Raw genomic sequence first — 12,966 nt, 5'->3', positions numbered from 1 at the left:
TATATATATATATACACACACACACACACAATAATGGGAGGTCAGCTAATAATGGTGAAAGCAAGGGAAGACACTGGGAGGGAGTACAAGGATTAAAGGCAACAGAGGTAAATACTATTACATACACAGTCTATATGCAATAATAGTAATAACAAGAACCTATGAGTGAATACATAAATAGATAAGCAAGTTGAACTGCTGTTGGAAGAACACTGGGATTATACCCACAAATATATATATATTTGACAGAGGGTATTTCTACATATTCATATATGTTTCAAATATATCCATGAATATCATAGAATATAGAGGGGACAAAGTTGTGAAAACTGCTCAGAAATACCCAAACATCTTGAAGGAATGAATCGCTAGGCCTATGGGCTCAGGATCATTGACTTGGGGGACATCAGTCAATTGGCACAACATGTCCATGAAGAAACTATTTTACATCCTAGTTTGGTAAGATGTCAATTTGAGGAGTAAGGTGTGCCTGACCCAAACCATGGTATTTTCCGTTGCATCAAATGCATGCAAAAGTTGGACAACGTCTAAGGAAAACCAGACAAAAATCATTGCATTTGAATTACAGCATTGGTGAAGAATATTGAAAGTATCGTGAAATGCCAAAGAACATGCAAATCTGTCTTGTAAGATGTACAGTCAGAGTACTCCTTAGAAACAAGGATAGTGAGACCTTGCATTGCATAGGTGATCAGGAGGGACAAGTCCCTGAAGAAGAACATCATACTTGATAAAGTGGGGACCAGCCACAACTAGATTGACACAGCAGCAGCAAGAATGGGCTCAAATCTAACAATTGTGAAGATGGTGTAGGACCAGGCGGTGCTTCTTCCTGTTGTACACAATGTATAACAGAAGTGGCTCAACTGCACCTAGCAACTAGGAGCTGGGGTTTTAAAATCATGTAATCATCCACTTAAGAAACAACTACTGATTTCTAAAAAATTCAAAGACACATGAAAACAATTAATCCAAAGAACTAACAGATCATTGAATTCTCTGTCACTGTGACCCTGAGACCAGGAGACATAGATGGTGCCCAGATAATACTAACATGTTGTGTTGGAAAGTCCTGGATGGAATGGGAGAAAAGTGTGGAATAGAACTCAAAATCATATAAAAGATCAGATTTACTACTCAGAGACTAGTGAACCCTCAAGGCTCTGGGTATTTGTCACCCTTCAGGTCTGGAAGTGAACTAACACCTGTGGCTCACTTTTCAGGAAAACAATACATATTCCTTACAACAATCAACTCTTCAAGTTAAAGATGGCAGCATTTACCCAAGAACAAAACTAAGAAGACAGGAAAGATTAGGAAAGAAGGAGGAGTGGAAATAAATGCAGAGGATGTGAGATAAAGGATGTTACATGAGAATGTTACATTGTGAAAAAATAAGTGTATGAATTTTTAATGGAAAATTGATTGATTCTATAAACCTTCACTTAACTCATAACTAAAAGTAGAATAATACAGGATGACCTCATAGAGAAGGTGAGTTGAAGACAAAGTCCTGCAGGAGGTCAGGATGCAAGCTATGTGGATGGACATGTGGGTGAAAAGTGATCCTAGTAAAGGGAACCGCTTTTGCAAAGGCCCTGAGATGAATGCAAAAGAAAGAAGCCACACTGGAGGAAATGGAGTCAGGAATGGTTCTTCCCTTCCTGGAGATGTGGCTGAGAAGCAGAAGAACACACTATGAAAGGTGTTTGTGACCATTACAAAGACTTTGGCTTTTATTCTGAGTGGAACGAGGAGTGTTTGGATGTTTCTGAGAAGTGACATGAACAGTGAACTTTTTTAAAGGATCACCTTGGTCAGATTGGAGACTAGGAGACCAATTAGGAGGCTATTGAAATATTCAATCATGTCTAAATTGGCCTTCTTTCTGGGAGTGAAATTAGGCTTGAGGCACTTAGGAGGCCACTGAGGTTTTTAGAGATTTTTCTGTATAACTACGAATCAAGAATTTAAGATACAGCCTGTCATTTCCAGTAATTCTGAAAAAGCATTTTGGTTTTTTCCCTAAATATATCCTTAAAGATTAGAGCAAGATTTTGTTAGATAATTGCAAGAAAAGCACTGCCCATTTCAGAGTAGTATGACTTAATTTATTGAGGTTCTATAATCTTGTTCTAGGAGATCCTGAAGGTACTTTCTTAGATTTGATTTTCTTGAATACCTACAACCACCCTGAGAGGAAGATGAAATTAATTTATTTACCAAGGAGGAAAAGGTTTTTTCATAAAGAGAAAAAGCAACTTTACCAAAGTTTAGAAGACAACAATCCCTAACTACAGAAATGTAGGCATCAGAAACTCTGAAGATAGCAGTGTGTTTGGCATAAGGGCCTTTTCCTGTCTCTCACAGATTTGTAGAAAGCAGAACAACAAGGTGTGGAGGTTTTCCCCTATCAGTCCTTTCTCCCTGCACAACATGCTGGAACTTTCTGACTCAAAGCCAAAGTAGATGGCACTGCTGGTGGAAAGAAGAGCAATGGTCCTGACAGCACTGTTAAAGAGTGTCTAAGGTTGCTGAAAAAACAGCAGCCAAGGTGCCTGGTGCTGTCAAAATTCCTTTTGCACAAATGATTTTATTTTCTTCCAAATATTCTAGAATCTTTTTGTTCAGCTTTAAAAAGTATCAAATTCTGAATCCAGATGAATTACGGAAGACATAGTGAGACATACAAAAGGAAAAGATAAAAATGAAGAATACAACTGTAGAGAAAATGCACTGAACAATTGATTAAGTCAGGATTTACCAACCCTAGTAAAGAGGCAAATAAACTCAGTAATAGCTATTCAAATGACTTTGTTCAGATGCAAGACTTCAGAAAATAAATTGAAGATGACAAAGTATATGCATAAATATTAAAGTAGGGTATTATACCTCAATGAAACTTTTTTTGGAAGATAATATTTAAAAGAATGCATTAATATGAATGATATAAATAGGTCTTATAGGAAAATCCCAGGATATTTGAGAGAGAGGGCATTTCAGAAATGAGTCATGTGTAACTGGCCTTGATGATTATTCCCTGAAGGCCCTTGATGCAGGGAAGATCCTGGAAGAATCAGAGCAAAGCACAACATTTGAGAAAGAACATGTAGGTTATGCCCAGGCAGCTGAAGCAAGACTTTTCAGCTTACGAATGACTAAAGCTCAGGAAATATTAAAGTCTAGCTGAGGACAAAAAAAGCCGGCAGATAAAATAGTACATTTAGATAGAAAGGACAAACAAATCCCTTCCCCGTGACATTAGCTTCATTGTCTCCCTGATTATCCCAAGGACAGAAAACCAGGCTTTTACCCTAAGAATTTTCCTTATAGCAACTAAGAATTTCTCAGTCATTTGGAAACCCTCTCTCTCTGTTCAAACTCTTTAATTTGACACCCTAGGGAACTCTTGCCTAGTTAACAAACCCCTTCATTTCTAAGAAAATCCATGGATTTAACACATTAGCAGCTTGAAGCCCTATCTGCAAACTCCTAATATGCTAAGATGCACAATTTGTAAGTAAGAGTAATGCATCTTTTTGAGAAACAGCTGGGGAAAGTTATTTTTGCAAATTATAATGCTGACTAATTTCTACCTCTGTTAAATTTAAATGAGGTCCTAGTATGACACTGTAGGATAAGCACTGAACTACTAATTGTAAGATGGGTAGTTTAAACCCACCAGACACTCTTCAGAACTCCTATACAGGGTTGCTAGAAGTTGGAACCAACTCAACAGCACTTAACAACATACCTTTGATATAAAAAGTCATAGGTGAATAAATCCCTTCCAGAAGTTTTTGAATTACTGAGGGAACTACACAAGAATGGACAATGACTTTTGATTCATATTTTAAGAAAGTCTATGACAGGGGTTCTTATATGGAATTACCATGTAGCCTTGGTGTGGCACTCTAGGGTAAGAATGCACTGAACAGCTAACCACAAGGTGGGCAGTGCAAATCCATCAGCTGCTCCTTGGAAATCCTATACAGGGTCACTTAAACACAGCAAAATGGAATTACCATTTGAGAACTATAAGTAAACAACATCTGAGTGTTCTGCCATTTGAAGGGCTAAAGAAGGTTGATCTCCATGTTGTGGTTGTTGTTGTTAGGTGCCGTCGAGTCAGAACTCACTCATAGCGACCTTATGCACAGCAGAACAAAACAATGTCCGATACTGGGCCAACCTCACTACTGTTGCCACGCTTGAGTCCATCAATGCTGCCATCTGGCCAATCCATCTCGTTGGGGGTTTTCCTCTTTTTCTCCGACCCTCCATCTTATCAAGCATGATATCCTTCTCTTGTGACTGTTCCCTCCTGACAATATGTCCAAAGTATGAGAGACGAAGTTTGGCCATCTTGGCCTCTAAGGAGCACTCTGGCTGCACTTCTTCCAAAATAGATCTATTGGTTCTTTTGGCAGCCCATGGCACTTTCAGTATTCTCCTCCAACACCATAATTCAAAGGCATCAATTCTTCTATGATCTTCCTTATTCACTGTCCAGCTTTTGCATCCATATGAGGTTATTGAAAATACCATGGCTTGGGTTAGGCGCACCTTAGTCCTCAAGCTGACATCTTTGCTCTTCAACACTTTAAAAAGGTCTTGTGCAGCAGATTTGCCTAATGCAATATGTCATTTGATTGTCATTTAATTGTAGCTCAGTGGTCCCAAATTAGAATGTAATTTGTTCTAATTTCCTTACCTTTTTATTCTTTTATTTTTAATTTTTTATCCATTATTATTATTTTTTTTTATATTTAATTTTCCATAGCACCCAGTAAGTATACTAAAAATCAGAATATCTGTATTGGGTTTCTGGAACAAACATTTCAATATAAATCTCTTTTTCCAATATATGTTTTCATGACTACCACTTTCGCTACAAAACTAGTTATTTTAAACTTAATTTTAATTTTATCTAGAGCACATATTAACATGTTTTAAAAGTCAAGTTGTACTAAATATTTCGTGACACTAACACTAAAAAAAGAAAAAAATTCCCCAGAAGAAAACATTCCCAACTCTGTCACCTGTCTATAGCTAGCAGTTTCCATAAGTCTATGAAATTACTATCTTTAATCCATCAATTTTAGACATCTATTGACTTCAGTTTTGTTAAAGGAGATTTTTAGCTTTTATATACACATTCTTTTTTTTCCCCTTCAGATTCACATTACACTTGATTCAAATTTTTTAGACAAATCAATATTCATTATTTTCATTACTAGACCTAAATAAACAGTAAAATTTTCTGAGTCAAGAAATACATGCTACATTTCCTTTCTTTTATAACTTTTCCCCCTTAAATTCATAGTAGTTATATTTTTGGTGTGGCACTATGGGTTAATGCGCTGGACTGCAAAGTCACTTTGAACCACAAGGTAAGTGGTTCAAGCTAATCAGCTGTTCCTTGGAAACACTTTACAGGGTCACTATGAGATGGTACCAACTCTAGGGCTATGAGATGGTACCAACTTGAGGGCACTTAACAGCAACAATCTAAAACTCGAAACTAGACCCTTTAGTTTTGCACAGTGCCTCTAAAAATAATGTTCATGCCATTCATTTTGTTAGATAATGTATCATTTTCTGTTTCCTCAGTTCTAGACATACATTTGGGGGTCTCTGTTTGCCCCACCAATCTGGACTGGTTACTTCCTGCCCATGTTGGTGTATGAGAACACATTTTAGCAGCTTCCTGTAAAAAAAGTATTACATGGGAAGAAAATATAGGAGAATTTGCCCATCTGAAAATCAATATATCCTGATATTCTTAATATTTTTTTCCTCATTATTTGAGAATAGAATTCTAGGCTGAATATCATTTTTTTCAGAGAATAATTAAGTAGTTTTCCATCAGTTTCTAGGGTTGCTATTAAAATGTATGGTGTTGGTGGTTATGTGCCGTGGAGTCGGTTCCAACTCATAGCGACCCTGTACAGGGTTTCTGAGGCTGTAAATCTTTACGGGAGCAGAAAGCCTCATCTTTCTCCGGTGGAATAGTTGATAGTCTCGAACTGCTGAGCTTGTGGCTCACAGTCCGATTTGTAACCACTACGCATAATTGATAAACATATGGTTTATCTTCTCTGTGGCTGTTTCATACTTTGAAAGCTATTAGTATTTTAATTTTATCTCCAATTTTCTGATCTTTCAAAGTAATGTGTGTTGGTATGTGTCTTTCAGTAATTTGTTTTATGGAAACACATTAATAAATGAATCCACAGAACTTTCAATCTAAAGACCTGAATGCTTCAAGTATTGGAAGATTTTCTTTATTCTTTGTTAGTTTTCTTCTACTAATTTAATTCGGCTTTCTTCTGCTCCAATTTGCTGGTTATCAGCCCTCTATTATTGACTCTTTAATATTATTTTTCCTATCTTATTGTCTTTTTTGGAGTCCTGGTGTGGCACTGTGGGTTAATGCGCTGGACTGCAAAGTTGGTTTGAACCACAAGGTCGGTGGTTCAAGCTCACCAGCCGCTCCTCAGAAACTCTATGCAGGGTCGCTATGGGTCTAACCTGACTCAATGGCACTTAACAACAACAACAATAATTATATTTTTTAAGGAGCTTTGGTAGAATAGTGGTTACAAGTCAGGCTGCTAACCTCAAAGTCAACAGTTCTTAACTACTAGCCATTCCGTGAGAGAAAGATGAGGCTTTCTGTTCCCATAAAGATTGACAGCCTCAGAAACCCTGTGCAGGATCGTTATAAGTTGGTACTGACTCCATAGCATACAACCACCACCACCACCATTGTCTTTTTTATTAGAATCATTTTTTTTAATGTAATCTTTTAATTCCACTACTAAGAATATAAGAAAAACTTTGGTGGCACAATAGTTAATTGCTCCACTACTAACTGAAATTTCTGCTGTTAAATCTGCCAGAAACTCTATGGGAGAAGAGACCTGTCAATCTGCTTTTGATGAAGACCAAAGACTACAGCTTTCAGTATGGACTGCACATTAATGTAAAGAGAAAAAAATAACTTACCATGGACCAATAAATAATAATTGGAGAAAATATTGAAGTTATCAAAGACTTCATTTTGCTTGGATCTACTAGCAACATGCATGGAACCATCATTCAAGAAACCAAAGGTCTTCTTCAGCAAATCTGCTGTAGAAGATCTTTTTAAAGAGTTCAAGAGCAAAGATGTCAGCTTGAGGACTAAGGTGTACCTGACCCAATAACCTTATATGCATGTGGAAGTTGGACAATGAACAAGGAATACCATAGGAAGAATTGATGCATTTGAATTACAGTGTTGGTGGAAAATATTGAAAATATCATGGACTGTCAAAGCAAACAAATCTGTCTTGGGAGTAGTACAGCCAGAAGGCTGCTTAGAAGTGAGGATGGAGAGACTTCGTGTTTAGTACTTTGGAAATTTTATTAGAATGGTCCAATCCCTGTAGAAGGATATCATGCTTGGAAAAGTGAAGGGTCAACAAAAAAGAGGAAGACTCCAACAATACGGATTAACACAGTGACAGCAACAATGGCCTCAAACAGAAACAATTGTGAGGATGTCACAGGACAAGGCAGAGTTTCTTTCTAATGTGCATAGGGTCATTATGAGTTAGAACCAACTTAACGACACCTAACAACAGCAACAACATTTGTTCCATCAAATCAAATTCATTAGCTTCAATCTGGCTTAAAACACTGATGGAAAGAACAGGTCTTTGAGCTATCTCATCATCTTTCAAAATTCTTGTTTTGTTGTTGTTGTTTCATATCCTTTTTTTTATTAAGCCATCCTAATGCAACTGCTATACAGTGAATAAGGAAGACCATAGAAGAATTGATGCCTTTGAGTTTTGGTGTTGGAGGAGAGTACTAAAAGTGCCATGGACTGCCAAAAAACCAATAGATCTATTTTGGAAGAAGTGCAGCCAGGGTGCTCCTTGGAGGCCAGAATGGCTAAGTTTCATCTCTCATACTTTGGACATATTGTTAAGAGAGAACAGTCACTGGAGAAGGATGTCATGCTGGGTAAGATGGAGGGTCAGAGAAAAAGAGGAAGACCCCCAACTAGATGGATCAGCCAGGTGGCATCATTGATGGCGTTAAGTGTGGCAGCGGTGGTGGGGTTGGCCCAGGATCAGACATTGTTTCATTCTGCTGTGCATGGGGTCGCTATGAGTTGATTCTGACTTGATGGCACCTAAAAACAACAACAACAATGCAACTAAGACAAGTGTATTACTGAGAGAAACTGCTTGTAGCCGTCAAATGATTGCAGAAATATGTTCAAGTATGTTTAATTTTTAATAAAGTCTGCATATGTGAACTGAAACACTAGTGGCAATATTTTTCACTTACTCGTGTGTGTGTGTGTTTGTGTGTGTATTCACACATAGGCAGTCTCCAACTTACAACAGGGTTTTGTTTCAATAACTCCATTGTAAGTCTGTTCTCATGTAAGTTTTTATTATTCATTATTATTGCCTTTTATTATCAGTATCTTTATAAATCATAACATTGAACATCTCTGAGTGAATATTTGAGAATGGTACCAGAATCCAAGGAGCTCTGGTAGCGTAGTGGTTACAGTCAGGCTGCTAACCTCAACGTCAACAGTTTGAAACTACCAGCAGGTTCACAGGAGAAAGATGAGACTTTCTGCTTCCATAAATATTTACAGCCTCAGAAACCCTGTACAGGGTCACTATGAGTCAGAACTGAGTCCAAGGCAAACAACCACCACCACCACCATCATCCAATCACATTCTATGTCGAAAAAAATACTACAAAATGTTGAAAGTGTGATTAGTCACAACACAAATGCACTGTAAATCAGGCAGTACTTATATTTGGTTTTACCTGTTTCTCATTGCTTTTTAAGGATAACACTTATTCTTGTTTCATAGATGCAGTATCTTATTTTAATATTCCTCAGAGGATATCACTTAGAAGTTCTTCAAAATTTTCTTCTACATTGATGAATTCTCTGTTTCACAGGTACTTTTGATTCTTTAGTCCTTATGTTTGCATTTAAAAGTGAGACATTTGAAAGTTTTTGACAAATGCACTTCATTGTATGTTAATCATGTGATCAACTTGCTTTAGTTGGATATCACCAAAGACAACACCTGTGCCTTTCCCTTGGAACGGGGAGGTTTCTCTAGAAAAGAATCTTGGGGTCTTATGCCTGGAGAGATAGAGATGGAGACCTGATAGTTGTTAGTTTGCATGTTTGACTTTAGTCTATATTCATGAGCTATATTAGAGAAGGAGAATGGTTAGTAGGCTCACTATTCAGTACACAAAATGTCTGAATCTCCTTGATTTCAGTTTGGAAACTGTCTTTTGCCATCCTCTGAGCCTGATGTCCCTGTGCAAAGTGTCTTTGGGATTCAATTTCTTGAAGATCAATGACTTGTCTCTTTTGGTATTCAATGTGTCTACTGACTTCATGATGTGGGGGCAGTTATATTGGAGTGAGAGGATATAAATATTTCTTACATAGACCATTTAATAATCCCACCTCGCTCCATTTTCCACTCTACATATTTAGCATTGCCAGTTCCTGAACCTTTCTTGGTTATCTACAGAAGAAATTACTTAGCTGTTTTACCAATATATCTCTGTGAAATTACTGAGATATGTACTATTGTTCCCCTCTCCCACTTGTCTCTTTATCCTCACCCTCTTAATTGATACATACGGTGATCTTTACAAATACTTGTTGTTGTTTTTATGAAGTGTCATGGAGTCAGTTCTGACTGATAGTGACCCTGTATAGTGTTTCCACGGAGAAGCTGATAGGTTTGAATTGCCAGCCTTGTGGTTCACGGTCTAGTGCTGATCCTACAGCACAGCTCCAGGAGTTCTTGTGTATACTTTGTTTTCATTTTTACAGAAAAATAAATTTTACAGTTTTGCATAACATTTAAAAAAGAAAATAATATCATTATAGTGATTGCTGTTGTTAAATGCCATCAAATCAGTTTTCTGACCCATAGCGACTCTGTATAGGGTTTCTTAAGAGTGGCTGGTGAGCTTGAACTGCCAACCTTGCAGATCAAACCAACCTTTCAATCCAGCACATTAACCCACACTGCCACACCAGGACTCCAGTTATAGGGATTAAAAAGTCCTATTTTGGAAGTCTTGGTGTGGATCTACAGGTTAACACACTGGGTTACAAGGATGGTTTGAACCTCGAGGTCAGTGATTCAAGCTCAACAGCTGCTCCTCAGAAACCCTATACAGTGTCACTATGAGTCAGAGCCATCTCGTTAACACTTAACAAAAAATTTGGGAGTCAGAATGCCTGAGTTTACTACCTATGTTCTTGGGCAAGTTACTAATGCTCTGTTTCATCTTCTGTAAAATCAGGTCTAGAATGGTATATACTCATTGAGCTTCTGTGAAAATGAAATGAAATGGCACATATAAAGGACTTAGTAACATTCCTAGAAAATATATTGTTGTTAAGTGCCATCAATCCATGGCGACCCTGTATAGCTTCTGAGGAGTGCCTGGTGAGCTTGAACCGCCAACCATGCAGTTCAAACCAACCTTACAATCCAGCACATTAACACATATCATCACAACAAATGTTTAAATATGGTTGTTGTTGTTAAGTGTCGTCGAGTTGGTTCTGACCCATAGCGACCCTCTGTAGGGTTTCCAAGCTGCAGCCGGTGAGCTTGAATCGCCAACTTTGCAGTCTGGTGATTAACCCACAACACCACACCAGGACTCCAAATTAATGGTAATACAAAGAATATTAGAGCTGCACTCAACACTTACTGGTCAGCAGTAACTACCTAATTTATTTCTTCATATTTATTCTCTTCACTTTTGTGGCTTTTGATAATTTTGACCACCCAATCTTAATCATCTCTCTCTCTCTCCTATAGCATTTCATTGTAATCATGGATTATGGAAATTCAAATTTAAACAAAAAATTAACCAAGTACTCTTTCTGAGCATAAAGATTCAAGGTGGAGATAAATTGTCCTTCAACTTGAAACAAGATTACAAGATTAGTAGAACTGTTAAGACAATTGTTGTTGTTAAGTATCATCACATCAGTTCTGACTCATGGTGGCCCTGTCTAGGGTTTCCTAAGAGAGGCTTATGAGCTTGAACTGCCGACCTTGTGGTTCAAACCAACCTTGCAGTCCAATGCATTAACCCACAACACCACACTAGGACTCAGTTAAGACAATAATAATATATAATCGCCAAGACGCCAAACATAAAAATAAAGTATTCAAAACAAATAAATGTAGGGTTCATATTTTTTTTTTACAAAAGTATACCCTAAAATATTTTTGGAATCATGGATTTAAAACAGAGAAAAATGATTTAAAATGGAGAAACAGTATAATCACCATCAGTCAAAATGAGGAGTTAAATTGCATGATATTAAGAAATAGTGATGTTTAAATGTGACCAGTTCTATTAAAGAAAAAAAAAAAAATGTGTTTGCCATGAAAGTGATTTTCTGGTTTCAAGAATATTAACCATATTCTCTTTTCATCTCAACTACACCTCCAATCCCAGAACCTTGTGCACAAATTCTTATAATAGATTTTAAATTCAACTTGTGTGTGTACCATAAGCTCTCAATTACTCAAGGATGGGTGCTCCAGTTTGAGGATTATCCATGTGTCTTGATTCTTTCCTTTTCCTCCTGTTTGTGATTTGGTTGCTCATTAGCCCAGGTTTAAAAGGATGGAGAAAAGGTAAAATCTCAGCCAGTCAATTTTGTTGCTTGTTAGTAGTGCTTGTCAAATGCATGCTTGGTGCAAATGTTGGGGGAGAGTGGGGAGTAGGCTTCTGAGCTCTATGGATTTCATTTGCTCAAGCCATTCCTGCTCCCATTAGCATGGGGAATTGAGAGTTGGCTGCATTCATTCCCATGCAATCAGATAATATGGAGGGAAATGAGCATTTGATTCCTTTATGTTTCTGCTTAGAAGATTAGAAAGTGCATCCTCAGAAGCACTACATTGCTTAAATCTGAGCAAACTAGAAGTGGAAATGAGAAGCACTAATGAAGGTATTTGTTAGTTCATTATGGGGAAAAACTCAGTTATCAGAGAATTGAAAGCAGGCAATTTTCCTGGTCTCAGGGAAGACCCCAGGAGAAAGCAGAATGCATTTGGAACCTAAATAAAGAAACATTAAAAACATAAATTAAGTATGAGATTCATTTACAGCCTATTCAATAACATTAATATGTTAGGCATCCAATTTTCCTTACCTCACAGGAATCATATGAAGATATACAATACCATATGTCTAAGAACCTGGTAAATTAAAATGCTCTGTATTTGTGAATTCAGACCTAAGAAATTATCTTGAATTATTTAAATAAATGACTATTATCATGTATTCAGAGTCTTAGCACCTGTGCTTTAATTTCAGAGCCAAAGGCAGATAAAGTGATCTTGAAAATATATTATTTCCTTAGGTGTCAGGTCTTTTATCTGAAAGCATCAATGGGACTCTTCAAGTTCATGGAAGCTCTAGGATTGTATGAGTCTTAGAACTCTTGACCTGAGGAGAAGACAAATCAGATATATCAATCAGAATATAATTACTCTGATAGTCCTTCCTGTGGGGCACAGGTTTAGATAAATTATATTTATCATAAGGATGTAGTATACCAATTGTACAATTTAGAGCATAGAACTGACAGACCAATCCAGAATAAGAAAATAAGAGAGGAAGTAGTTCTCACAAGTAAATAAAAGAAGAAAAGATTAACTGACAAAAAATTCACAAATGTCAACCAACTTACTACACTCGTAGAAAACTTCCAACTGGTATAATATAATAATGTGTTGTTGTTGTTGTTGTTAAGTGCCATCAAATTGGTCCCAACTCATAGCAAAAACTCATCTGTCAGTTTGTCGTACTGTGGTGGCTTATGAGTTGCTGTGATTCTGGAAGCTATGCCAC

Source organism: Chrysochloris asiatica, unplaced genomic scaffold (assembly GCF_000296735.1).
Source record: "Chrysochloris asiatica unplaced genomic scaffold, ChrAsi1.0 scaffold00095, whole genome shotgun sequence".
In the NCBI taxonomy this organism is placed as follows: domain Eukaryota; kingdom Metazoa; phylum Chordata; class Mammalia; order Afrosoricida; family Chrysochloridae; genus Chrysochloris; species Chrysochloris asiatica.
The sequence above is the reverse complement of the archived record's forward strand: the minus strand, read 5'-3'. Positions refer to the sequence as shown.